The sequence below is a fragment of the Scyliorhinus torazame genome, chromosome 21, assembly GCF_047496885.1.
Source record: "Scyliorhinus torazame isolate Kashiwa2021f chromosome 21, sScyTor2.1, whole genome shotgun sequence".
Taxonomy (NCBI): Eukaryota; Metazoa; Chordata; class Chondrichthyes; order Carcharhiniformes; family Scyliorhinidae; genus Scyliorhinus; species Scyliorhinus torazame.
Window position 1 is genome coordinate 92,691,122 of NC_092727.1, and position 25,704 is coordinate 92,716,825.

Genomic DNA, 25,704 nt, shown 5'->3' on the forward strand with positions numbered 1-25,704 from the left:
AATTGACAATATTTCATATCCCTTTTATTGATCTGCTGAGGTATAATTCAGACAACAGTAAATGTAGTTACAGATAGAATGAAATATACTTTATTATCAGTAATTGGCCAAATCTACTATTATGTACATAGTTATATTATTCCTTAATTGGAATATTTTGTAGCTGGTCAGTTAGTAACTTTTTAGCTAATTATGAACAAAATAGTAACAAACTAATTAATTCAGAATTGAGCTAACCAGGAAAATAGAGGAATAAATAATGAAATAAAGGTAAATAATTTTTAACACCTGAATGTTTTCTCCCTTAAGGTAGGGGATGTCAGTGCTAGGAATAAGACATTAGACATTAAGCTCTTCAAAGTTGGACAGCACAGACAAACAGAAAATACATTTCGCTCTACCCAGCTCAAACAATGGAGTGCATTTTGAGGCATTCTGCCAGGTGGAGATGGGGCAATAGCATTTCAAAAATCGTAGCAAAATAGTTAGCATTTAGCTTCCGTTGGTGATGAAATGGTACAATTTTCCTGGGGTGCTCAGATTACGCAACCTAAATAGCCACCTGAGCAACTATAGTAGACTAATAATCTTGTGCAAATTGGGGTCCTACAATGTAAACAGGCAAAAATGGTGACCTAAATTTCACGGTGCCCCACCGGTGGTTTTTTAGGCAATGGGGGAACATGAAATAGAAGGAAGGGTCTTGCTTCTGTGTTTAGAACATAGAACAGTACAGCACAGAACAGGCCCTTCGGCCCTCGATGTTGTGCCGAGCATTGTCCGAAACCAAGATCAAGCTGTCCCACTCCCTGTCATTCTGGTGTGCTCCCATGTGCCTATCCAATAACCGCTTGAAGCTTCCTAAAGTGTTCGACTCCACTATCACAGCAGGCAGTCCATTCCACACCTTAACCACTCTACCTACCTTGGACATCCCTCCTATATCTCCCACCCTGAACCTTATCGTTATGCCCCCTTGTAACAGCTACATCCACCCGAGGAAATAGTCTCTGAACGTCCACTCTATCTATCCCCCTCATCATCTTATAAACCTCCGTTAAGTCGCCTCTCATCCTCCTCCGTTCCAAAGAAAAAAGCCCTAGCTCCCTCAACCTTTCCTCATAAGACCTATCCTGCAAACCAGGCAGTATCCTGGTAAATCTCCTTTGCACCCTTTCCAATGCTTCCACATCCTTCCTAGTGAGGTGACCAGAACTGCACACAATACTCCAAATGTGTTCTCACCAGGGTCATGTACAGTTGCAGCATAACCCCGCGGCTCTTAAACTCAAGCCCCCTGTTAATAAACGCTAACACACTATAGGCCTTCTTCACGGCTCTATCCACTTGAGTGGCAACCTTCAGAGATCTGTGGACATGAACCCCAAGATCTCTCTGTTCCTCCACATTCCTCAGAACCCTGCCGTTGACCCTGTAATCCGCATTCAAATTTTTTCTACCAAAATGAATCACCTCGCACTTATCAGGGTTAAACTCCATCTGCCATTTTTCAGCCTATCAATGTCTCTTTGCAGCCTACAATAGCCCTCCACCTCATCCACTACTTCACCAATCTTGGTGTCATCAGCAAATTTACTGACCCACCCTTCAGCCCCCTCCTCCAAGTCATTGATAAAAATCGCAAAGAGCAGGGGACCCAGCACTGATCCCTGTCGTACACCGCTGGTAACTGGTCTCCAGTCTGAAAATTTTCCATCCACCACCACCCTCTGTCTTCTATGTGATAGCCAGTTATTTATCCAATTGGCCAAATTTCCCTCTATCCCACACCTCCTTATTTCATAAGCCGACCATGGGGAACCTTATCAAACACCTTACTAAAATCCATGTATACGACATCAACTGCTCTACTTTCATCTACATACTATTAGTTACCGCCTCAAAGAATTCAATCAAATTTGTGAGGCAAGACTTACCCTTCACGAATCCGTGTTGACTATCCCGGATTAAGCTGCATCTTTCCAAATGGTCATAAATCCTATCCTTCCTGGCGCTGCCCAACCTCTGTGGACTGGCGCTGCCCAACCTCTGTGGGTACTACTGGGGCGACAATGGTGCGCAAGTAGGTGATGGAGGGGGAGGGGGCTGCATGGAAGAGGCTGGAGACGGTGTCCTGTGTGGGTACGAGTCTGGGGGTGCTGGCAACGGCGCCGCTGCCGCTCCCTCCAAGGAGGTATACCACGAGCCCGGTGGTGGTGGCGGCCCTCAAAATTTGGGGGCAGTGGAGGCGGCATAGGGGGGAAGTTAGGGCCTCGGCGTGGACCCCATTACGGGGGAACCACCGGTTCGCCCCAGGAACAGGTGGAGGGTTTTCGGGGTGGCACAGGGCAGGCATACGAACGTTGGGGGACCTGTTTGTGGACGGGAAGTTCGCGAGCTTGGGTGAGCTGGAGGAGAAGTACGGGCTCCCCCCCGGGGAACACCTTCAGGTACTTACAGGTAAGGGCGTTTGCCAGACGGCAGGTGGTGGAATTGCCACGGCTACTACCACACACAGTACAGGACAGGGTGCTCTCGGGGGGGGGGGGGGGATCTCGGAAACTTACCAGGTGATGCAGGAGGAGGAGGAGGCCTCGGTGGTGGAGTTGAAAGGTAAGTGGGAGGAGGAGTTGGGAGAGGAGATCAAAGAGGGGACGTGGGCAGATGCCCTAGGGAGGGTGAACTCTTCCTCTTCATGCGCGAGGCTCAGTCTCATACAGTTTAAGGTGCTGCTGTAGCCACGTAAAATGGCTGTGTTCCGATTAATCTGGCCAAAACCCAGTTTGAAATGGCTAACCCGAAAGGCTGCTGGGAAAAACAGCTAACAAGACACAAGCAGGCAGCTGCAGACAGTATTGCATATTCGGCTCTGGGGAAGTTAGCCCAGATCGATACTCAGGGCTATCAACAATCCATCAACCCAGGTATTTGCCGTTACATTCAGGACTGTTTGCAGCCCATCTATCCAGACATCTGCAGTTAAATCGGCTATCCCCGGGAACAATTGCAACATATTAGCAATTGAATACCGGGCCAGACCTGTCAGCGCCTGCAGTGGCCGAAACAAAGACAGGTGAACGACCACCCCCCGATCGAGGAATCCCCTCACCATTGGACACATCGACCCCAGGGATTGGGGACAAATCCAATCACTTGGGACTCAGGGTCAAGGGCCGCCCCGGAAGGCGGGAAGCCCTGGGCCCTATAAAAGTGAGGGGCCAAGTTCAGATCTCTCTCTCTCTAATCTTCGCCTGCTCGAGACCTTCGCAAGAACAGCAACCGTAAGTTTGAATCCAGCGATCGCTATCCGGTAGAGACACCTAGCCACCGACCTGTAGCAGCCTTTTGAATCCCGCGGGCCAGATCTGATTGGACAAGCCATTCGTTTCACTGACCTGGTGGGCTCTTCCTAAGTTAAGTATTGGCCAGTAGTGATAGGTTTATTATATAGATATTATAGATATTAGTGTATTAATATTGCTTGTTGTATATAATAAATGACCGTTGTTTTAATCCTTACTAAGCGGTGTGCTGTATTATTAATCATAACCTGAACTTGAACCACGTGGCGGTATCATAAAGATACCTGGCGACTCATGAGCAAAGGTGACGTAATCAGATCAAATAGACTAAGGTTAAAAGGAGCAACACTGCACAGGGCACACATGACCGGGACAAGGATGAGCAGGTTCCTTGGGGGTGAGGACAGGTGTGTTAGGAGCTCAGGGAGCCCAGCAAATCACACCCATATGTTCTGGGCATGCCCAGCGCTGGAGGAATTTTGGAAGGGCGTAGCGAGGACGGTGTCGAGGGTGGTAAGATCCAGGGTCAAACCGGGCTGGGGGCTCTCAATATTTGGGGTGGCAGAGGAGCCGGGAGTGCAGGAGGCGAAAGAGGCCGGAATTCTGGCCTTTGCGTCCCTGGTAGCCCGGCGAAGGATTCTCCTTCAGTGGAAAGATACGAGGCCCCCAAGCGTGGAATCCTGGATCAGCGATATTGCAGGGTTCATTAAATTGGAGAGGGTGAAATTCGCCTTGAGAGGGTCGGTACAAGGGTTCTTTAGGCGGTGGCAACCGTTCTTAGACTTTCTGGCAGAACGATAGACATTGGTCAATGGCAGCAGCAGGTGGGGGGGGGGAGGGGTTTACTTTATTTTTGTTTATGTTTACACTGGAAGGGTCTGAGGGGGTGTGTACACCTGTTGTCTTAAGTCGGGGTGTTAATGTTAATTTATTATTTAGGTACAGGGGGGGAGGGGTTTGGGTTTTTTTTAGATTGTGTTTTGTACTTAACCCTGTTGGGTTCTTTTTTCTTTCTCATTTTGTTATTGATATTTTATGAAAACCTTTAATAAAAATTTTTTTTTAAAAATCCTATGCTTCAGGACCTTTTCCATTAACTTACCGACCACCTAAATGGGACTAACCGGCCTATAATTACCAGGGTCATTCCTATTCCCTTTCTTGAACAGAGGAACAACATTCGCCACTCTTCAGTCCTCTGGCACTATCCCCGTGGACAGTGAGGACCCAAAGATCAAAGCTAAAGGCTCTGCAATCTCATCCCTTGTCTCCCAAAGAATCCTTGGATATATCCCATCTGGCCCAGGGGACTTGTCGACCCTAAGGTTTTTCAAAATTGCTAATACATCCTTCCTCAGAACATCTACCTCCTCTAGCCTACCTGCCTGTATCACACTCTCATCCTCAAATACATGGACCCTCTCCTTGGTGAACTCTGAAGAAAAGTATTCATTCAACGCCTCTCCTATTTCTTCTGACTCCATGCACAAGTTCCCACTACTGTCCTTGACCGGCCCGAACCTCACCCTGGTCATTCTTTTATTTCTCACATAAGAGTAAAATGCCTTGGGATTTTCCTTGATCCGACCCGCCAAGGACTTCTCATGCCCTGTCCTAGCTCTCTTAAGCCTTTTTTTTAAGCTCATTCCTTGCTACCTTGTAACCCTCAAGCGACCCAACTGAACCTTGTTTTCTCATCCTTACATACGCTTCCTTTTTCCTCTTGACAAGACATTCAACGTCTTTTGTAAACCATGGTTCCCTCACACGACCATTTCCTCCATGCCTGACAGGGACATACCTATCAGGGACACGCAGTATTTGTTCCTTGAACAAGCTCCACTTTTCATTTGTGCCTTTCCCTGACAGTTTCTTTTCCCACCTTATGCTCCCTAATTCTTGCCTAATTGCATCATAATTACCCATCCCCCAATTATAAACCTTGCCCTGCCGTATGGCCCTATCCCTCTCCATTGCAATAGTGAAAGACACCAAATTGTGGTCACTATCTCCAAAGTGCTCTCCCACAAACAAATCTAACACTTGGCCCGGTTCATTACCCAGTACCAAATCCAATGTGGCCCCCCCCCTCTTGTCGGTCTATCCACATATTGTGTCAGGAAACCCTCCTGCACACACTGTACAAAAACTGCCCCATCCGAACTGTTCGACCTATAGAGGTTCCAATCAATATTTGGAAAGTTAAAGTCACCCATGACAACTACCCTGAGACCTCCACACCTATCCATAATCTGTTTTTGCAATTTCTTCCTCCACATCTCTATTACTATTTGGGGTCCTATAGAAAACTTCTAACAACGTGACCGCTCCTTTCCTATTTCTAACTTCGGCCTATATTACCTCAGTAGGCAAATCCCCTTCGAACTGCCTTTCTGCAGCCGTTAAACTATCATTGATTAACAATGCTACTCCTCCACCTCTTTTACCACCTTCCCTACTCTTACTGAAACATCTATACCCCGGAACTTCCAACAACCATTCCTGTCCCTGTTCTAACCATGTCTCCGTAATGGCCCAACATCGTAGTCCCAAGTACCAATCCACGCTCCAAGTTCACCTACCTTATTCCGGATGCTCCTTGCATTGAAGTCGACACACTTCAACCCACCTTTCTGTCTGCAGGTACACTCCTGTGACCTTGATACCCTCCTCAGTACCTCACTACTCTCAACACTGGCTTCTGGACTACAGCTCGTTTTTCCATCCCCCTGACAAATTAGTTTAAAGCCCCCGAAGAGCCGTAGCAAATTTCCCTCCCAAGATATTGGTGCCCCTCTGGTTCAGGTGCAAACCGTCCTGTCTGTACAGGTCCCACCTTCCCCAGAATGTGCTCCAATTATCCACGTAACTGAAACCCTCCCTCCTACACCATCCCTGCAGCCACGTGTTTATCTGCATTCTCTCCCTGTTCCTCACCTCGCTCGCACGTGGCACCGGCAACAAACCAGAGATGACAACATGGTTTATCCTGGCTCTCAGCTTCCACCCTAGCTCCCTAAATTCCTGTTTTAAATACCCGTCCCTTCTCTTACCTATGTCGTTGGTACCGATGTGTACCTCGACTTGTGATTGTTCCCCCTCCCCCTTAAGGATTCTGAAAACACGGTCCGAGACGTCACGGACCCTGGCACCCGGGAAGCAACATACCATCCGTGAGTCGCTTTCGTTGCCACAGAACCATCTATCTGTCCCTCTAACTATCGAGTCCCCAATAACTATTGCTCTCCTGCATCCCTTCTGAGCCACAGGGACAGACTCAGTGCTGGAGATCTGTTCACCGTGGCTTACCCCGGTAGGTCGTCCACTCAACAGTATCCAAAGCGGTACGACCACAGAGGATCCCTGCACTGATTGCTTCCTCCCAACCCCGCTCACCGTCACCCATCTATCGTGATTCTTCGGAGTAACTACATCCCTGAAGCTACTATCTATGACCACCTCTGCCTCTCGAATGATCAGAAGTTCCTCCAGCTCCAGTTCCCTAACGCGGTTTCTGAGGAGCTGGAGATGGGTGCACTTCCCACAGATGAAATCAGCAGGGACACTGACGGCGTCCCTCACCTCAAACATTCTGCAGGAGGAACATTGCACTGCCTTCCCTGCCATTCCCTCTAGATAAAACAAGAAAAAGAAAGAAAGAGCTCACCTGTAATTCACTCTACCCCTTTGGTTAGAGAAGGTGGAAGGGTGGGGGACACTATAAGTGTAGTGTCTAGGGTTTAACTGTCACTTGACAACAGCTCCTCCACAAACCACCTTCTATATACAGTGACCGCAATGCACTGATGCAAATTTTCCCCGCAACAGCCAATCAGCAGCTCCGCTCTGCTGCCCTCTGCCTGCCTTGACCTCACAGGGGTTTTACATTGGTGTGGGCAAGGCCTTAGAATGCCCTTGCCCCAGGGGACACCCTTAAGTGGTCAATTATTGTCCATTTGAAGGCCATTTCAGACCCAGCCTCAATTTGTAGGCTGCTGCGAGGATTTCCCTGGTGTGGGGAAGCCCAAAAATGAGGCCTAGGCATTATGTGTCAGGAAAGGGCTTAGGCATTGGCCAAGAATGGGATTGGTGTGAGTGCGTCATGGGGGGCACATTCATCAGAAGCCCTTTTTTGTAACTGATGGCGCCCCCCCTTAAAGTCTGGTGGCTATTGGACCTCCTTCCCTCCCCCTCCCCCCAACAACCCCTGGCCTGTCCCCCAACACCCCAATTGACCACTTTCCATCTCCCCAGGCCTTCCCTTATCTTGCCTTGGGAGCCCAAAAACGTATTTGCAATCCAATCCTGGGACTTGGCTGCAAGCATCTTGAACTTCTTCGTCAATCCACTGTAGCTCTTGTTGCGGTGACTAGAGAGATGCTGCTGGCCAATCAGATTGTTCGGCAGCTCTCTATGCCGGGACTTTCTCCCGAGTGAATGGCGGAGGTCTTAACCACCATCAATTGACACTCATTTAAGCATGAAATGGCTTCAGGGCAGGTAGAGTCGGCAAGGGTGTGTTCCCCACCAACCTTTTGAGTGGTGGGAAGGGGAACCATGTCATCCAAAATATTCAGACCAGTGAGTACATTTGTTGAAATTCCTAGTTGAGTGGTGTGGTACTGAATATAGTCGAGACATTTTCTGAATATTTTTTGGCAATTTGTTAGCCTTCACGGAAGGTGAGTGCCAAGACTAACAATGGGATTAGTTTTGATAATCTAATTATGCAAAGAGAAGAGGAAGCTGCAAGGGATACGATTGTTGCTCTTTATGATATGTAATATCCCAACAGTGTCGCATATACTGTGGGTATTTCTATTTCTCTTACTGAACCACAAGCCTTCCCTTATATCAAACTAATGACCACTCAACCAGTTAGTCAGTTCAAGTTCAAAGATGGTTTATTTACACACAAGGGTTACTTTGACATGCAAGCACAATATACTACAAGTTAAACTACACCTACAATAACCTATACTTAACTTCAGGGTGACCGGCACTGTGCAAATGGATACGGCCTTTATCTGGATTTCACTTGGCTGGTTCAAAGAAAGTGGCTCTGTCCCTCCTGGGCTCATCCGCCAGGTAGCGATCGTCCACGGTAGCGATCGTTGGTCTTGCACTTGGCTGCCTGTTCTTGCTACAGTTGGCTGGCACAGGCCGGATTCAAAGGAGGCTGGCACAGGCCGGATCCAAAAGAGACAGAACACATGGCTGTGTCCTCTTTTATCCCTCTGGGATTTCTCGCTCTTTGGGCGGTCCTTAACCTTGGACCCAATAGTTTGACAGGGCTCTGATCACTGTCTTCGAATTCGGCCAATAAAGGGGCAGGTGCCTTGGTAGCTGGGCGGGTCCTTAGTGGTCAGTGACCTTGGCAGTTGGGCTCTCTGAGTAAAGGGAGTGGCGCCAATCAGTCTGTGGCTGTATCGATTTCTTGAATGGAGTCCTATTATCCTGAGAAACGGGCCATTAAGAATGCAAACGAGCGGGGGTTTCGATCAGGTCTAGCCACCTGTGTTTCAGATACACATAAGCTCTATATCTGTCTTGAGTCCTGGGTTGGCCATAATTCCCATGGTCCTTTGCAGGTGGCCATCTTAGATGGCTACATCCCATCCTCTTGATCCTGAACGTGGTGTGGTGGATCACACTATTGATCCCTGTTCATCCTTGGTGGACCGGTCACCCTTGGTCAAGGAATGTTCTACTCTACTCTATCCAATGGTTTGGGACATTTATCTAATATTTCATTAATACATTCATAAATTAATTCATCTCTAACGGTCACTATAAAACATTTAATTTATCCGCACAGTTGATCTCTAGCTAACACTATCTAAGCTACTCTCATGCTGCTGGTGGATATCAAAGAACTTATGTATAGGACAAAATTTAAAACAGCAGCATCTCATTTCTACTTAATCCTAATAAAGTTAAAGAGGTACATGGTTGATTCTTTGCAGCAATTAACACATGCGTTCAATTTTGTTGAATTCCAAAGAAGGGGGATTGGACTGTGTATATAAGGGAGCAGAAGGCTTTTGCTCGCCATTTACGGAGTCGAAGTGTCTGAATGACACTGCAGATTATTGCAATTACTACAAGGGCCTCTACTATGTATGAAAGGGGGTTCCAATTGGCAATGGTTTCGCACCAAGTGGGGATGTCAGTGTCTATCTCTATGTGTGGTGTAGTGTCCGGGCTAGGGGTGTCATGTTGTGTGGTGGTATTCGGGGCTGGTGTAGTGTACATTAAAATAGTTTGTTGCGCGCGCAGTTGCAGAAGTCCAGCGATGATCAAAACGTATGTCAGCGGTCCGTGCTTCATCTTGTCTTCTTCCGTGTTCCGTGTGATCCTGGGGGTTGAAAGCATAATATGTGTTATTATCTTCGGTTAATATCTCGTTTTACTTGTCTTTCTCTCCTTAATCCAATTTCCCATTATGATCGTCACCATGTGTGACTCACTCATTATTTTTTTGAAATAACATTTTCAGTCTTTTTAAGTGCAGAGATTCTCATAATTGGTGGTCGATGAGGGAAGTGGATGGACAATTTCTCCGACCAGTCTTTTCTTTACTGCAACCATTGATGGGTGAGGCTCATCTTAACCAGCCGAATTTTAGGGCGGCCAGTTTTATAAAGTTTCTTCGTCCCAGGGTCCAGAGGTAGTTCACGTGTAGCAGCATATGTTGCAACCAAGTGTGTCAAACATGTAAATAGCAGGTGGGGAACGACCAGAGGGTCGCGGAAGGTAAAGGGATGAGTGTATAGACCGTCGCAAAGGGCATTCTTTAAACCACAATAAAAGAGCAGAGAAGGGAAAACTAAGACCTGCCAAAGACAGTGAAAAGTGTAAAGAACCATTCCAGAGTACTCGAAGTGACGAGAATATGAGGTGCGTGTGGACCGCAGCAGGGCAAGAATGGGTGGAATCCCGGGTAGGGCGGTGATCTGTGCCGTTGTTCCACTACCCGAGCTTAACTGACCGGATGCATTTGGGGTCCTCAGGTAGGGCGGGGATTAGTGCCAGGTTCGATTCCCCGCTGGGTCACTGTCTGTGCGGAGTCTGCACGTTCTCCCGTGTCTGCGTGGGTTTCCTCCGGGTGCTCCGGCTTCCTCCCACAGTCCAAAGACGTGCAGGTAGGGTGGATTGGCCATCATAAATTGCCCTTAGTAACCAAAAAGGTTAGATGGGGTTATTGGGTTACGGGGATAGGGTGAAAGTGAGGGCTTAAGTGGGTCGGTGCAGACTCGATGGGCCGAATGGGCTCCTTCTGCACTGTGTGTTCTGTGTTACTCCCTACCTGGGTGCCCGAAATGAGCGGAAAGAATTTGTAGTCATATGAGATCCAACAATTGTACCTTTAACGGCCATTGGTCAGTAAATTGAGTCTGTGTCTCTGTGAGAAGAGTAACTGAGTGTATCAAGAAATTGGGTGTCAGGCTGACATCAATTAAAACCATGTGACGAGAAGAAAAGAAGAAGGAAAAAGGCGGGCAGGCTCCATCAGAAAGTAGGACACCGTAATTCTTATGCGGCGTCATTTCCTCATCATCTGGACACCTCAGGGTTCTGTATCAAACAGCATTGTAAAAGGATTACCGAAACGAGAGTCAGTATCTGAATCACCATCTCCCGGTTGCCAGTCTGCCGTTTTTGTGCCATGGCCGCGTGGGCTGTCGTAGGATCCGAATCGTCATGTCTTACCAGTCTACAAGTGTTGTCGCGGTGCCAAAGGGGGGTTCGTTTGTCATGAGGCGTAGGGGCGGTAGCAGTGAAGGGCAAGTTACTGTCGTCGGGCTGTGGCGGTGGCTGTGGAAGGGGTGGTGGGGGGGGCGAAGATATCCTTGTCGTGGTTCCGGGGCCTGGGGTGACTGGGGGCAGAGAGATCGTACCATTGGTCAGGGATAGCAATCAATTTTGGAAGGCTGTCGCTGTCGTCGGAGTCAAGCCCAAGGTGGAAGGTCGCACCTGTGGGTGGAGTCAAGGTCGCGTCTGTGGACGTGCTGGCATGGCTGGGGGAGGGTTGGACTAGGTTGTCGATGGGTAGGGTGGAATCGTCTCCTATTGCCAGAGAGATGTGGTGGGAGTGGCTGCATTGGGTTCCATAGACTTTGAGTTGGTTGATGTGGAACCAACCAGTTTTACCATTTTGGTACGTTATGTTGTCCACTGAGGGGCTCACTTTGTCCAAGATGGAGTAGGGTCCTGCAATTTTGGGGGAGAGGAAATAACTGGGGTTGTAGAGGGAAACCATTACTTGCTGACCGACTATACTCTAAGGGGTGGACGGTTTTGTCAAAGCAGGTTTTACTCTGCTTTCTTCTGGCGCCTACTCGGACAACTGCAGCGAGCTGTGCTGCTTTAATATTCTCTGTGAATTGTTGGGCTGCTTTTTCATGGGTGAGGGCGGTTACTGTGGGGCCTGCCAAATTGAGACCTAATAAATATTCAGTTCCCTTCATGGGCCGTCCGGTTATGAGAGTGTGGGGGGTGAAACCTGTGGAACTGGAAACGGTGTTCCGAATAAACATAAGAGCAAATGGGAGGACTGTGTCCCATGTGGTATTATTATGTTGCGCCATCTTCCTAATGGTCGCTTTTAAAGTGCGATTCATTCAACCATGCGGCTGGATTGGGGGTGATACGCTATGTGAAATTTTTGTTTGATTCCAAAAATTGTTAGAACATTTTGCATGACTCTGCTGGTGAAGTGGGAACCTTGGTCTGACTCAATGCTGTGGGGAAGACCCCAGCGTGTAAATATCTGTTGGGTCAAAATCTTAGCTGCGGCCTTTGCTGTGTTCGTCCGTGAGGGAAATGCTTCTACCCATTTCGTAAAGGTGTCTATAACAATTAAGACTTATTTGAAACCATTTCTGCAAGGGGAGAGGGGGCCAATGTAGTCGAGTTGCAAATTTGTCCAAGGGCCATTAACAGGTCAGGTATGGCGTAATTGTCCTTTCTTTGTGTATCGTTCCGGATTGTTTTGTGCGCAGATAAGACAATTCTCTACATAATGTGTTACATCGGTTTTTAAATCGGGCCACCAACACAATGGTCTTAAATGGGCAATGGTATTGTCTATCCCCTGGTGTCCGTGTCCGTCATGAAACTGGTAAATTATCTGATTTCTGTCCTGGGTGGTATTGTCTATCCCCTGGTGTCCGTGTCCGTCATGAAACTGGTAAATTATCTGATTTCTGTCCTGGGTGGGGACCACATAAATTCCAACTATGCCGTCCTTTACCGTCAGTGATTCCTTCCATTTATCGTAGGGGGCTGGGAAGTTGCCATCTAAAATCTGTTTTGAGAGTGTCGTCTGCCTTTTGGGCCTGGGCTAGATCCTCAATATTGGTCTGGGAAACCTGGACTGCGTGTATCGTTTCGCTTTCGGGGGCTGCCAAAAGTGACCATGGCGTGATCCTGCCTTGGCTAAGACATCTGCCTTTACATTACCGCGTGGGGACGAACGATGATGGATTTTCACTTTAATTATGCTGTACGTGCGGTCTGAGGCTCTCCTAAGAATGTGTTTCAACAATGGGGGAGAGGGTAGGGGTTTTCCATCGGCTGAAACGAATCCTCTAGATTCCCACAGGGGCAGGAATTCAGTCAAGCCATTGCATACATTAAGAGTGTCCGAATGTATGTCTGCGGGGGTTGGGAAAGAATCTGGGTGTTGCACTACATATGCTATGGCTGTGAGTTCTGCGGGATGTGAACCTAGGTGGCCGGGCAATGTTAAAGAGATTTCTTCTAATGCGTGTCCCTGCACGACTTCTACATAAATTCCACAACCGGTTATTCTCTTTCCATTATCTATCGTGCAGGAACCGTCTACATAAATCTTTAAGGCGTTGCCTGTGGTCTGGGAATCCTGTGTTTTACTGCCTGCACGTGGGTGTAGTGACCTTGGAATAAAGGGTCCTTTGTGGTGTTGGGCTGCAATGATCTGGCACTCATATCAGCTCCCTGCACACTGAAGATTGTCGGCCAGAAATGTGTGGGTCTTGGTACGTTTGACTGTAATGTCCCTTCCTTGTAACAGCAGTGTCCAGCGAGCTGCTCTGATTTGGCTGACTGAACCGTCCTTTAATCTACCATCTAACAAGAGTTGCGTTGGGGTGTGCTCGGTTAAGATCGTTCCTGGGTTAAGGCCTGTGATGTACACGAAATACTGTACTGCCCAAAAGACTGCGAGCAAGTGCCATTCGCAGGCTGGGAATCCTTGCTCTACGGGGTCCAAAACTCGTGAGGCATAGGCTACGGGTCCTAAGCGATCATGTCTTTCTTGCAGGAGTACTGCTGATAGGGTTCGGTCGGTGGTTTCTACTTCTATGGCATAGGGCGAGTGTGGGTCTGGAACTTGCAAAGTGGGGGCTGTGCTTAGGGCACGTTTTAATTCATCGATGGCATCTATGTGCTGCGGAAGCCATTTCCATGGGGCGTTCTTTTTAAGGAGTTCTGAGCGTGGGGCTGCTTTTGTGGCAAAACCATCCATGGTTCCTACAATGTCCTACTAAACCTAGGAATGACCGGAGTGCAGTGACATTGTGGGGCAGGGGCAATTTAACAATTGATTCGATTTGTTTGTGTTCAATTTCGCGTCGGTGATAATGGTGCCTAAATAAAGGACCTTTTCTTGTAAGATCTGGGATTTTTTGGGGTTGACCTTGCATCCAATGGATTGCAAAAGATCGAGTAATTCCGAAAGGAGCTTTACATGCTCTTCTTTTGTGTCCGTCTGTAGGAGTAAGTCGTCCACATACTGTATAATGCATTCGGGTCGGGAAAATTTGGAAAGTCCGTTGGCCAATTGTTGGTGGGAAATGAAGGGGGAGTTGTGGAATCCTTGCGGGAGGCATGTCCACGTATACTGCTGCCCTTAACTGTAAACGTGAACTTATATTGACAGGCCTTGTCTAACGGGATGGACCAAAGGCCATTGCTGATGTCCAGCACTGTGAAGTACTTTGCCGTACTCCCTGCTTGAGCATGGTCTCGGGACTCGTGGCAACGGTGGGGGCTGCTAAAGGGGTTACCTTGTTAAGTTCTCGGTAGTCGATCGTGAGTCGCCATGAACCATCAGATTTTCTTACGGGCCAAATTGGGGTATTATTTGTTGACGCTATGGGCCGAATAACTCCTTGGTCTAATAAACTATTGATAACTTTAGAAATCTCACCCTCGGCTTGCTGTGGGAAACCATATTGCTTCTGTGGCTTTGGATCAGGACCTGAAATTGTGACCGTACCTGGGACCTTCCCACAATCGTGTTTGTGTTGTGCGAACAAAGCTTTGTGTTTCACGAGGACCTCTCTAATTGTTTGGTCTGTACTACTTGTTTGCGGATCAAACCAATAGTCTCCTACTGAGCAAATTCTATGTTCATAATCCGCTACTGTGAGCGTAGCGGGGGCTCTAGCTGCTTTGGCCATTCTCCATACACATTTATTCACTGGATCAAAGGAAAGATTATGGGAGCTCATAAAATCGATTCCTAGAATGTGCTCGGCTGTTTGGGGCAAGTCGACTAAAGCAACGGGGTGCCTGGTGCTTATGTTCCCTATCTGTATCCCTGTTGTATGTGTCCGGTAAATCCACTAAGGGTGATGGTGTCTGCGGTGGGCCATGTGTCACGTTGAAACATGGTGAAGGAGTTTAAAGTGGTGCGGGACCCTCCTGTGCCCCAAACAAATTCGACTGGAAGACCCCGGACTGTGCCTGTGACTACTGGTCTGCTTGATTTGTCCCAGAGTATGTCGCAGACTCAAGTTGGGGAGTCCGAACACCGTCAGTCTGTGGAACTGATCGCTAAATCGTCTGAACGGGCGCTAACACTATGCATGAGCCTAACATTGATCCTAGGTGGGGGGTTTGGTTGTAGGTGTCGGTGCTGATTCGGGGGGTTCTGTCGGCATTCGCGGGCATAATGTCCCATGTGACCACAATTGTAGCAACCTCGTGTTGCCTGTGCTCTGGGGTGCTGTCTTTCATGTCTACCCTCGTTTGTCCATGCTGGGTCCTGGCTAGTCCTAACTGGGTGCATGTTTGCTTCTATCTCGTCGTGATCTGTCTGTCTGTGTAGGGATTGTTCCCATGCTCTGGAGAGTCTCTTTAAATCCCAAATTCCATTATGTGTGTGGTCTGCGGGGTCATAATTCACACAAGCCTTTTGGCCTGCTTCTGTGGCATGCGAGACTAAAGTGCGGGACCATTTAGTGGTGTCGTCCTCATTTAAGTGTGCGTGGTTCAAATCCCCAAATAATGCCTTAAAATGGATTCAAAGGCGACCTGCAAATGCGGTCGGATGCTCTCCCTTCTTTTGCCTACAACGGTTCAGACCCTCAACTGGATCTCCCTTGTTGTACCCGATTGCATCTAAAATGGCCTTTTTCATCTACTTTTGGGTTCCTCATGCTACATTTTGGGATTCAGGCATAGCTGATCTTACGAACTGGCTACGGCTCATAACTATGAGTTTAAATTTCTCTCTTTCGTCTGGACCGTACATAACTTTCTGTTGGCGCACTTCCTCAAAGAAGTTGTGCGGGTCTGCGGTGGGCTGAAATGGAACAATTTTGGTGCAAGCAGCTCTCAACTGGGTTATGGATAGTGGGGTGGTGTAAACGAAATCAGGCTCATCCTGATCCGATGACTTGCGCTATGTGGTGACCGGATTCATGGGGGGTGTGCTGCCTGTGCAGTCGGTGGTACGGGTGCTTTCCTTTTTGGGGCTTGGGGGGGGGCTCGAATCTGATTTCCTGTATCTTCAACATATCTTTGGGCGCTTTCATTTAATTCTTGCCAATTGGGGGCACCTTCCTCATGTAAGTTTTGTCCAAAGGTATACCTAAATCCATTCTGCACTGAAAGCAGTGACTGTAATTTGTCTATCTGTTGTCTGCATTTTGCGTGGTCTACTGTGCTCTGTCTCTGTTCTGTTGTGGAGCTATGGAGCGCTCGCAAAGCTGCTTTTAATTCCGCGCATTGACTCGTTAACTGTGCTACCTGCTGTTCTGTCTCTTCTCGTACCAAAACTGCGCGCTGTGTATCTTAGTAGGCTTTATCGTACTGGGTCTGAAAGCTGCTAAGGTGAACTAAACAAGATTGGTGTGCTCGTTTCACATCAGCCATCTCCTTATCTTTAGCTGCTAACTGTTCCCGGAGTTGCTCAATAATCTTTTAGCTTGGACTTCCGGTTGTGGCGATGCGGAGCTAAGCCGCACGTTTCGGCAGCTCCTGCGACAACGGACTTTCGGGCTCTCTAGAGGAGCCCCAACGGAACGTTTTTTTCGATTTAATCCCATGTGGGAAGGTGCAGTGAGGTCCCCCTCACAATATAGGCCGAGATCAGCGGTGGAACGACGAGGAAAGAGGCCCTGGAGCAGAGACCAAAACGAGGGGAAAAAGGCAAGATGGCGGAGGGCGGAGAGCGAGCAGCGTGGGGGCCAGACCAGCAGGTGTTCCTCAAGCGATGTGTGGAGGAGCTGAAAAAGGAGGTGCTGGCGCCAATGCTGTTGGCGATCGAGGGGCTGAAGGAGACCCAGAAGACCCAGGCGGTGGGGCTTTGTGAGGTGAATGATAAAGTGAATACCAACGAGGACGAGATCCTGGGCTTGGCGGTAAAAATGGAGGCGCACGAGGCGGTGCACAGGAGGTGGGCCAAGAGAATTGAGGTCCTGGAGAACAGGTCGAGGAGGAAGAACCTCCGGATTCTGGGTCTTCCGGAAGGAGTGGAGGGAGCTGATGCCGGGGCGTACGTGAGTACGATGCTCCATTCGCTGAAGGGTGCGGAGGCCTCTTCAACCCCCCTGGAGCTGGAAGGGGCTCACCGGGTCCTGGCGAGGAGACCCAAGGCTGATGAGCCGCCAAGGCCGATAATGGCAAGGTTCCATCGCTTCGCGGACAAAGAAAGTGTGCTGAGATGGGCCAAGAAGGTGCGGAGCAGTAGATGGGAGAACGCAGTGATCCGAGTATACCAGGATTGGAGCGCAGAGGTGGCAAAGAGGAGAGCTGGCTTCAACCGGGCCAAGGCGGTGCTGCATAAAAAAAGAGTCAGGTTCGGCATGCTGCAGCCTGCCCGACTGTGGGTCACTTATCAGGGCCGACACCATTATTTTGAAACGCCAGAAGAGGCTTGGACCTTTATTCAGATGGAAAAACTGGACTCGAACTGAGGGGATGTGGTTGCATATGGGGTTGTTAATATGGGTAAAGAATATTTCATGGGTGGGATGAGGGATGGGGATGTGGGTAGAGTTCTGGTTAAAATTCCTAAAATTTCCTTTTTTCTTTTCTGTAGACAAGATGATGATGATGGGGAATGTGGGCGTCGGTGCTGGAGGGAGGTGAGACTCGGGGATGAGGGAACTGGGATAATGGCCGCAACAGGAGCTGCGCCATAGGGGGCGGGGCTAGGTCAGGAAAACGCGGGCTTTTTCCCGTGCCAAAAGGGGGGGGGGGATGGAGGAAGGTGAGGAGGAGAGACTCCCACACGGGGAGATCAACGGGAAGGCGGGGTCAGCTGACTCACTGAAGTAATATGGGGGGAGCAAAAGAGCTAGATGTGGATCTAGCGGGGGGGGGGGGGGGGGGGGCGGATTCTAGGGTTGCTTGCTGCTGCACTGTCCAAGGGGGAACTGAAAATGGAAGAGGTGGTCGGGGCGGGGGTTCCCCGCCTGGGGGACTGGAGGGTGTGAGAGGTGCGAGCACGGGACTGGCCTAAGATAGGAGATGGCTAGTCGGTGAGGGGGGATGGGGGGTAGGTAACCCCCCAATCCGGCTGATCACGTGGAATGTGAGAGGCCTAAATGGGCCGGTTAAGAGGGCCCGAGTGTTCGCGCACCTAAAGGGACTGAAGGCAGACGTGGTCATGCTTCAGGAGACACATTTGAAGGTGGCAGATCAGGTCAGGTTAAGGAAGGGATGGGTGGGACAGGTGTTCCATTCGGGGCTGGATGCGAAGAATAGAGCGATGGCAATACTGGTGGGAAAGGGGGTGTCGTTTGAGGCCAAGAACATAGTAGCGGACAAGGGAGGCCGATACGTGATGGTGAGTGGTAGGTTGCAGGGGACGGAGGTGGTACTGGGACGATGCTGGATTCATGAAACGGATGTTGGGGCGTATTCCAGACCTGGAGGTAGGGAGTTTGATAATGGGTGGGGATTTTAACACAGTGCTGGACCTAGCATTAGATCGTTCCAGATCTAGGACGGGGAAGAGGCCGGCTGCGGCCAAGGTGCTTAGGGGGTTTATGGATCAGATGGGGGGAGTAGATCCGTGGAGATTTGCCAGGCCTTGGGCCAGAGAATTTTCTTTTTTCTCCCACGTGCATAAGGCCTACTCCCGGATAGATTTTTTTGTTCTGGGCAGGGCATTGATCCCGAAAGTGGAGGGAACGGAGTATTCGGCCATAGCCATTTCAGACCATGCCCCGCACTGGATGGAGCTGGAGCTGGGGGAGGAGCGGGTCCAACGCCCGTTGTGGAGGTTGGATGTGGGACTGCTGGCAGACGAGGAAGTGTGCGGGAGGGTGCGGGGGTGTATTGAAAGGTATCTGGAGGCTAACGACAATGGGGAGGTGCAGGTGGGAGTAGTATGGGAGGCGGTGGTCAGGGGAGAGTTCATCTCCATCAGAGCTCACAGGGTGAAGAGAGAGTGCAGGGAAAGGGAGAGGTTAATGGGGGAGATTTTACGGGTGGACAGAAGCTATGCAGAGGCTCCTGATGAGGGACTACTCGGGGAGAGACGAAGTCTCCAGACGGAGTTTGACCTGTTGACCACAGGGAAGGCAGAGGCATAGTGGAGGAAGGCACAGGGGGCGATTTATGAATATGGGGAGAAGGCAAGCCGGATGCTGGCACACCAGCTCCGTAAGAGGATGGCAGCGAGGGAAATAGGTGGAGTCAAAGATGGCAGTGGAACTACGGTGCGGAGTGCAGGGAAAGTGAAAGAGGCTTTTAAGGTCTTTTACGAGAACTGTATAGGTCCCAGCCCCCAGGGGGAAACGAGGGGATGCGGCGATTTTTGGATCAGTTGAGGTTCCCAAGGGTGGAGGTGCAGGAGGTGGCTGGTTTGGGGGTGCCAATTGGGGTGGAGGAGCTGGTTAAAGGACTGGGGAGCATGCAGGCAGGGAAGGCCCCGGGGCTGGATGGGTTCCCGGTGGAGTTTTATAGGAAGTATGTAGACCTGTTAGCCCCATTGCTGGTAAGGACCTTCAATGAATCAAGGGAGGGGGGGACCCTGCCCCCGACAATGTCGGAGGCGACGATCTCTTTGATCTTGAAGCGGGATAAGGACCCACTGCAATGTGGGTCGTATAGACCGATCTCGCTCCTTAATGTAGACGCTAAGTTGCTGGCAAAAATGTTGGCCATGAGGATTGAGGACTGTGTCCCGGGGGTGATTCACGAGGACCAGACGGGATTCGTAAAGGGTAGGCAGTTAAATACTAATGTGCGAAGGCTCCTAAATGTGATAATGATGCCATCGGTGGAGGGAGAAGCGGAGATAGTGACAGCGGAGAAGGCCTTTGATCGGGTAGAGTGGGAGTATCTCTGGGAAGTGTTGAGGAGGTTTGGGTTTGGGAGAGGGTTTATCAGTTGGGTTAAGCTCCTGTATGAAGCCCCGGTGGCGAGTGTGGTCACGAACTGGCGGAGGTCGGAGTATTTCCGGCTGTATCGAGGGACGAGGCAGGGGTGCCCCCTGTCCCCTCTGCTGTTCGCATTAGCAATTGAACCTTTGGCCATGGCGTTAAGGGAGTCGGGGAAATGGAAGGGGGTGGTTCGAGGGGGAGAGGAACATCGAGTGTCGCTGTACGCAGACGACCTGTTGCTGTATGTGACGGATCCAGTGGAGGGGATGGTTGAGGTAATGCAGATCCTACGGGAGTTTGGGGACTTTTCGGGCTATAAGCTCAATGTGGGAAAGAGTGAGCTCTTTGTGATCCATCCGGGGGACCAAGGAAGAGGGATAGACGACCTACCGTTGAGGAGGGCGGAAAGGAGCTTTCGATACTTGGGGATTCAGGTAGCTAGGAGCTGGGGGGGCACTGCACAAACTTAATTTGTCGTGATTGGTGGAACAGATGGAGGAGGATTTTAAAAGGTGGGACATGTTGCCACTCTCGCTGGCGGGTAGGGTACAATCGGTTAAAATGGTGGTCCTCCCGAGATTTCTTTTTGTATTCCAATGCCTCCCAATTGTGATCACTAAGGCCTTTTTTAAGAGGGTAAGCAGGAGCATTATGGGATATGTGTGGGCGACAAGACCCCGCGGGTAAGGAGGGGGTTCTTGGAGCGTAGCAGAGATAGAGTAGGGTTGGCGTTGCCGAATTTGGGTGGTTATTATTGGACAGCCAACGTGGCAATGATCCGTAAGTGGGTGATGGAGGGAGAGGGGGCGGCGTGGAAGAGGTTGGAGATGGCGTCCTGCAAAGGAACGAGCCTGGGGGCGCTGGTGACGGCACCGCTGCCGCTCTCGCCGACAAAGTACACCACGAGCCCGGTTGTGGCGGCAACGCTAAAGATCTGGGGGCAGTGGAAACGGCACAGGGGTGCGACGGGAGCCTCGGTGGGGTTCCCGACCATCGGTTTGTCCCAGGAAGGATGGACGGGGGGTTTCAGAGCTGGCATCGGGCAGGGATTAGAAGAATGAGGACCTGTTTATTGACGGGACGTTTGCGAGCTTAGGTGCGCTGGAGGAGACGTTTGGGCTACCCCCGGGAAACGCTTTCAGTTACATGCAAGTGAGGGTGTTCGTGAGGCGGCAGGTGAGGGAATTTCCGCTACTCCCGGCACAGGGGATTCAAGATAGGGTGATTTCGGGCGTATGGGTCGGAGAGGGCAATGTGTCGGCGATATACCAGGAGGTGAAAGAAGAGGGGGAGGCTTTGATTGAGGAGCTGAAGGGTAAATGGGAAGAGGAGTTGGGGGAGGAGATTGAGGAGGGGCTATGGGCTGATGCCCTAAGTAGGGTTAATTCCTCTTCCTCGTGTGCCAGGCTTAGCCTGATGCAATTTAAGGTGGTTCATAGAGCGCATATGACGGGGGCGAGGCTGAGTAGGTTCTTTGGGGTGGAGGACAGATGCGGGAGGTGCTCAGGAAGTCCGGTGAACCATGTCCTTATGTTTTGGTTATGCCCGGCAATGGAGGGGGGTTGCGGGAACAGTATCTAAGGTGGTGAAAGTCCGGGTCAAGCCAAGCTGGGGGCAAGCACTATTTGGAGTAGTGGATGAGCCGGGAGTGCATGAGGCGAAAGAGGCCGGCATTCTGGCTTGGCATCCCTAGTAGCCCGGCGAAGGATCTTGCTAATGTGGAAGGAGGCGAAGCCCCCAAGCGTGGAGGCCTGGATAAATGATATGGCAGGGTTGATCAAGTTGGAAAGGAAAAAGTTTGCCTTGAGAGGGTGAGCGCAGGGGTTCTACAGGCGGTGGCAACCGTTCCTCGACCATCTCGCGGAGCGTTAGATAAAGGTCAGACAGCAGCAGCAACCCAGGAGGGGAGGGGGGGGGACATCGTTCGTGGGGGGGAAAGGGGGTTTCTCTGGGGGGCATTTGAGCAAGAAAACACATGAAAGATCCGGAAACTGACATGTACGGGAAGAATCCAATGTACAAAGTTTTGTATCTTATTGACTTGCCATGTTCATGTCTTGCCACGCGAGCTCCTTTTCTTTTCTTTGTTACGGGTGGGGGGGGGGGGGGTTGTTTGTAAGGTGGAAAATATTGTTATTGAAAAATTCTTAATAAAAACATTTATTTATTTTTTTTTAAATCTTTTAGCTTTCAGTATTGTTCCCCTCATTCTTCTCGTCTTTCTCAACTAACTGCCTGCGGAGTGTCTTCATTACCTCTGTGCCTCGCAATTGTGCCAAACACGACACTATTGCCATCATCTTTCGGACTTTCGCTTCATTTTTCTTATGGACCTCAGTCCGCAGCAGCCACGCGAGGTCCCTGAAAGTTGTGAGGACATGTCCCACGCCGTCGGGGACTCGGCTCATCGGGGGCGGAGCTTTGGGGGAGGGCCTTGGGTGACACCCTGAGGCCGTCCCAATGGCGTGCGGCGTACTCCTCGAGTACATCATTTGTGAGGAGGCGGAGCATCGGAAAAAGGGTAAAATTGGATTCTCCGGCTGATTGCCGAACGCGATTTCGGCATCGGCGATCTGAGAATCCAGCCCCTGGGGTTTGTCGTATGAGGAGAGATTGAACAGTTTAGGCCTATACTCTCTAGAGATTAGAAGAATGAGGGGAGATCTAATTGAGGTATACAAGATGCTGAAAGGTATGGATAAAGTAGACATGGTGATGCTTCCTGTTGTGAAGCATTCTAAAACGAGAGGTCATAATCTTAGAATAAGAGGTAGCAAATTTAAAACAGATTTGAGGAAAAACTACTTCTCCCAAAGGGTTGTGAATCTGCGGAATTCATTACCCCAGAGTGCGGTGGATGCAAGGACAGTGAGTAAATATAAGGAGGAGTTAGACAGATTGTAATTGGTAATGGGTTGTAGGGCTATGGAGAACGGGCAGGACAGTGGAATTGAGACCAGGATGGGATCAGTCATGATCATATTGAGGGTGTTTAGGCTCGGAAGGCTAAATTACCTGCTCCTGCTCCTAGGACATGTGTTCTAGGGAGCTCTGGCTGATTTTGCAATCCAGCTCTTGGTCTGTAACATTGTAGGTAGCAGATAAGAGAAACATATCAGCCATGATAGAATGGCGGAGCAAACTTAGTGGGCCAAATGACCTAATTTTGCTCCTATATCTTATGAACTTATGCTGTCAGTCAGCTTTTGGGACAGAAATTAAATGATTGCACATTGAATCATATTCTTTCAGGCATTATGTGTTTGAGACTCAAAACATTTCAGTATTTTTTTGCTTTTCCTTGCTGTCTGTATTTTTCTCTTAATTCAGTCCGTTTTCTCTCCCTTTCACTTTCTGTAACTGATTTGACATTGAATTTATCCACTCATTATACATCCTTTACAGTTCTTCCACTACTCATTTCTCACTGTTGGTTAGGAGATACACATTTGATTGCCCTGTGCTTTCAGATGCCCTGTTTTCCTCACCACGCCATTATCAGATTGTGCTTCAAGCAATTTGTGACGCAAAACATTTTTGAAATTAAGTGTACACAAGAAGCCTAAATAATGGCAAACATCTTTAGTTGTCCACTATAACAGAATCTGGGCCAATGAGATTGATGATTAGCGTCTCCGGGACCTGATATATTCCACCTTGAGTATAAGAGAGGTAGATGAGGAAATTGCTGGTCTTTCTAAACTCTCATGATTTAGATGAAGGAATAAACAGCCTTACATCCAAATTTGCAGGTGACACATAGGCCTGAATTTTTGTACAACGGGAGAAGGTCTCATGCTTAGCCAGAATAGTGCTGTAGATCTAATTCTGGGAGTCCTGCCCTTGAACCTAGCACCCACCGTTCTCTTTCACAAAACTGGGATGTCCAAACCACAATTTGTTGGCTTTAAAGAATTCAAGAGGAGGTCTAAAGCAGCTTTGGAATGATGGGATACCCCTTCGCAGAGGTAGGGTAAGCTAGGAGAGGCCAAGAACCCTTTGACATTGTAAAAAGTAAACATGAATGTGTGTAAAAAGTGGATAAACTCATTGGATCTGTCAACCTGAAGGGAACTGTCATGTCATTTGAATCTCCTGGCCTTTAAATTCAAAATCATCAGTGCTTGCTACTCCACTCTGTTGACATAAGCCTGATGGCAGGGCTAACATTATACAATATGTGTTACCTGACTGATTTCACAACCTATCATTATCACAGTGGGATGTCTTGTCAGTTAACAGTTTGATTGCAGGCTCCAAGTCATTATAAATGTGCGGCTGTGAAGACAAATGCTTGTTTCATAAGGTGTTTTTTTCATGAAAATAAAGCCTGTAATAGGTACTTGGAACAATATTTTATTTCATATCACATGGTTCCTGAGGTCTGTCCATGGTGGATACCAGGTGAGTTAGCATGGAAGGTGTATGGACCAACGGTAGTGGGTGAGGAGCATGGCTTGACATAAATTGGCACTAAGTTGTCATAGGGGCTATGAAGAACCACAGGTTGGGCACGAATTAGCAGTGGGGATAGGTCATTCGACCCCTTGAGCTTGCTGTGCCCCACATTCTACAAACCCTCCATGACCTTTGACTCCCTTGTATTATGAGCCAGGGTTTAGAGAACACCAAAGTATATCGTGGAGTTCACCTGACCAACAGCTTTGAATAAATTTTGCTTATGGGGAGCACAAGGGCCCACTTTGCAGATGTGATGCAACAGAGATCTAAAGTATTTTTAGACAAAAACAATGTTTATTCTATGAATCCAGTTAACATTTTATAAACACACAGTGAACATCTTATCAACTACCAACACTGATACTCCCCCAAAGATACAGTACTCTATAGGTAACTTTCCTAACAACATCCATAAGTCAAAAAGCTTTTTAACAAAGACAATAGGTTTGCATTCCTTACCGAAACAGGTATTACTTTTAAATCATCAAGTGATCTGGAGACCTTCTTTGGAGAGAGAGAGAGAGAGACCCCCAAAATACACCACCTTGGTTTGAATGCAGCTCTCCAACTGAAAACAAAACTAAAACTCAGCTACAAAACCGCTTCCTGCTCAAAACAAAAGTAAAAAGCAGAGCCAGAGCTCAGCTCCACCCACACACTGACATCACTGTAGCCACTTGAGAAGACAAACATTTCTTTTTTTTATAACTTTAAGAGTACCCAATTCATTTTTCCAATTGTGGGGCAATTTAGCGTGGCCAATCCACCTAGCCTGCACTTTGGGTTGTGGGGGTGAAACCCACGCAAACACGGGAGAATGTGCAAACTCCACAAGGAGAGTGACCCAGAGCCGGGATCGAACCTGGCACCTCGGCGCCATGAGGCTGCAGGGCTAACCCACTGCGCCAACGTACTGCCGGCAGTCATTTCTTAAAGTGACATTCCCATAACACTTGTTAATCAATCTATTTACATCTGCCTGAAAGGTATTCATTGACCCTCCCTGCCTCCACTGCTCTCCAGGGAAGAGAGTTCCAAAGATTCCGGACCATCTGAGAGAGACGTTATTTTCATTTCTGTCTTAAATTAGAGATCCCTTATTTTTAAACCGTGCCCCCTAGTTCTAGTCTTCCCCCACATCTAGTCTTCCCCCACATCCTTTCAACATCCACCTTGCCAAGTCCCTCAGGATCTTGTTTGATTCAATAAGAACACCTCTCAATCTTCTAAACTCCAGTGGATATAGGCCCAGCCAGTCCAACCTTAAGATAACCCCCCCCCCCACCCCAGGTATCAGTTGCGTGAACTTTCTCTGAACATCTTCTAATGTAGAG

The 25,704-nt window shown here is 49.0% G+C and overlaps 1 protein-coding gene across 1 annotated transcript in view; it reads left to right on the plus strand.

Moving 5' to 3' along the window:
- The window catches only part of LOC140398065 (meiosis-specific coiled-coil domain-containing protein MEIOC-like), a 90,132-nt gene that overhangs the window by 28,693 nt on the left and 35,735 nt on the right, over nucleotides 1-25,704 (plus strand). The window lies entirely within an intron of this gene.